The sequence below is a fragment of the Camelina sativa genome, chromosome 19 (genome assembly GCF_000633955.1).
Source record: "Camelina sativa cultivar DH55 chromosome 19, Cs, whole genome shotgun sequence".
NCBI lineage: Eukaryota > Viridiplantae > Streptophyta > Magnoliopsida > Brassicales > Brassicaceae > Camelina > Camelina sativa.
The window spans coordinates 1,421,507-1,425,271 of NC_025703.1; positions in this window are offsets into that span (position 1 = coordinate 1,421,507).

Genomic DNA, 3,765 nt, shown 5'->3' on the forward strand with positions numbered 1-3,765 from the left:
AAAAAAAAAAAAAAAAAAAAAAAAAAAAACAATATCACTATTTAATTTCTTCTCGTCAAAAACTGTCGTATTATTATGATCAGAAATAAAAACTTGATCATGATAATAATTATGATGTCATTCAACCATTCTCAATGTCATGGCTACCACCACTAGTCCTCAGTCATGCCGTGAGTAATATACACAGAAATTTAAATACTAGTGTAGCCTTCGGAATCAAGTGGGTCGTCGACTTATTATATATACAATATAGCTAAATAAAATATAGACTTCAATTATTTATCTTTTATAGATTATTTCAAGTTAGGATATAAATTTCAGTTGCAGCTGCAAACAGTTTAGGATATAAATTTCTTTATTACTATTTAGCTATTGGCAAGTTATTGCCCTAACCTAAGCATAACTATTGGATTTTTTTCTTCTTCTTCTTCTTTCAAATTGCTTACGAAGTACGAACATGCTATTTGCCTATTTGGATTTACATTCAAATTGGGGCAGTTTTTGTATCCAAACAATTATCTAAGTTATTAACAGTATACCAAAATAATCGATAGAGACTAAGAAAAAGGAGACATCATAATTCATTGGAAGCTTTTTTTTTTTCTTTTTTTCTTTTTTTATTAAATTGTAACTGCGGTCATGACGGTCAAATCTATCTGCGATCTAGACCGCTCTATTTTTGGGTAGACTACAGACCGTTGCGGACCAATTCTATATGTATGCAAAAATGGTCTGTAGTTGATCCACATCGGTCTTGTCTCTGCTTTATTTGGACTGCACCACTGCGAATTACATTTGCTAAATAATAAATAAAAACTGGTCCAGTTGAAGATAAATTTGTCCATCCCAACTGCAATAACCATTCACATCCTATATTTTTTGGCTTTCAGAAGTGGTATAATTTAATCAGATGGACTTCTCAATATAGCTAATAAAATAAATCAATCAAATCTCTAGTTTTGGACACTTGTATACCCACTGGTGTATATTATAATGTCATTTAAAGTTTAGAAAATAATAACGATTGTATGGCCGGCTCGCGTCACCTCGATATTCAAGATAATATTTTTAATCAGCCTAGATATAATGACTTATTTGATTTTCTTTTCTATTAAAGTCGTTTTCTACAAATTAGAAAGCGAATTTGCTTAACATAGAAGAATCGAACCATGGACTGCCCTCAAATTTTGTGTTGTCGACACACTATCCAGAATATACCTTGTAAACTAATCATTTAGTATATATTATAGTATATATAAACGCATCTAATTATTCATATTTTACCGTATGCAGCGGCACCCACACCCACCACCAAATAATGTATGTGTGATTTCTATATTACATATCTTATGGTTTCTTAATCAGTGTGAACTTGCATATGCTATTTTTTCAACCAACATGTGGTATGGTGTCCGTAAGCATAGTTTCGTTTTCTTTTGTCTGTATATATGATTTCCTAACATGAAAAAAAAAAGGTGAAAAAGAAAACACAAAACAAAGAATTAGCTGATGATGGCAGTAATAGAGCCACTATTCACGTCACCACGTGATTTGCGTCTCATTCTTGATTTTTTTAAGCACCTATATACATAAAAGATTCAAATTAAGTCAGTCTTTTCGTTTTATTAAGGATATTAACGAATCCAAGTCCTCGAGATGCCTTAAAAGTTAAAAAACAATCTATACAGATTAAGCTTATATATATATATATATATATATATATATATATGTTAGAAACGAGTATTAATGAATCCAAGTCCTCAAGGTTCGGAGAAATTGCATTAAACCTTGATTTTAAAAAAGTCTTACCCCACGTCGTTAAACTATCCAAGATGACAATCATATTTACGATAATTCCAATGTTGGTATACGTTGTTTCGTGACCGTTCCCTTTGTATGTGTTAGCAGAACTTTTGCTGGATCCAGGTTTAGTAGATGAGACATAACTTTTAATAATATATAAATTAAGACTTACGATAAAAGAAAGTTTTAGTATTGGCATAGTATAATTCTTGAATGTTTCAAACCATTATCATCATATATAAGAAAACTGCTGGCATAACCAAATTTGTGAATCGTATGAGGATAAAAGAAACGTTGTGTTGTGAAAGTAACCCCTAAGATTCTATTCATAAAAAATGAATGTGCTTAGCTGTTACTATATATGATGTAGATGTATTTTGGGGCTGCTATATATTCTACCGTAGAATTCTTCTAATACGTGTCTAAATGATCCCGCAATAATGCAGGAAAGAAAAGAAACACAAACTCTAGCTTCACTAACAAGCCTTGGCAGTCATTTACCAAGAAATCACTTCTCATGTACTACCTACTTCTGGGGTAATTTTTTTTTTTTGAATAAAATATAAATTAATTTGCAAAAACAAAAGTTTTTACATCAAGTGCAGTATTTATTTAAACTTTTTAATAAAACGTATGCTCAAAGTAACAAAAAAAAAAAAAAGAAGAAAAAGTAATAAAACGATATATAGCCGACTTGTTCTAACCTCAATGTTATAACACCGCTTCAACCACAACGCCGTTCGATTGTTTGCATAGCTAGTGCCAAGAAAAATACTCCACATATATATACAAGCCTTTGATGCTAATAAATGGGCCTTTTATGCCTCTTTATTTATTCACACTTGTGAATTTACCACGATGATACAGATTTTGAAAAGCCGAATGTAAACGATGATTCACTGTTGAAAGACTTGTACTACTAGATCGGGATTATGATTTAAAGAGAGCAAAACAGAGGACTTTTATTGAGATAGTCAAAGATCACTGAGTTTATAAGATATCCTGCTTTAAACCGACCTACTAATTACAGAATGACGTATGCTCAAATCGACTATTTAACTTAGTGCTAGAATTGAATTGTTTCCAGACTCCTGCTCCATGTTGCTTGTTTGTTTCTCCATACTTGTCCCTCAATATTTATAGCTGATGAGACGTCTCACCCTCATACCTCAAGATCAATGTGGTACCGCTTTAGGGCAAAGTTGGTGATCGCCTCTTTGCAGGCTGTCGTTTAATGGACTGTCCGTTTTTACTGAGCCTTCTAGAAACTTTGTCGACCCGATAAGAATGATCTGGTCAGTCAACGATTCTGAGAGTTAGGTTGACTATTCGAGAATGGGCTAGGTTGGAGGCATGTTAAGGCAGGGTGAAACCCATATCCAACATTCACCGATTACGACAAAAGCAAAAAACAACGATGATTCACCAATTAGTTGTGTGCAAGTAATTACGAAGATGATGATCTTTCAAGCTAAGGGATATACGTACGAAAGAGAGACAAATGGAATTATAGTCTCGACGTGGATTTACGATACCGCAATCATGAACCGTCCAGAAGAATTACATACACTAATCTTTTATTATAGAAAATGATGGTTGTGATATCAGTATTAATCAACGGGGATGAGGACGAGTACGAGGACGAGGAGGAGGAGGAGGACGAGCACGAGCTATTTAAAACGATTTTGGCGATTTTTCATTCAATATTTCTTAAAAATGTACTTAACATTAAAAAAGAGAGGTGTTCATACTCAACATGCGTGTCCATATATGTTAGAGTCAATAATCTCGGAAATTTCTGGAAAGCTATTAAAATAGTTCGATAAGAACCGAAATGCAAAAAAATAACAAACTAATTCAGTACTTTTTAATACAAGGTTGTATTTGATTATATGATCAAACAATTCAACATCAACTACTGTTGTTATTCTATAAAAATCTTTCCTTTCCCCCCCCCCCCCC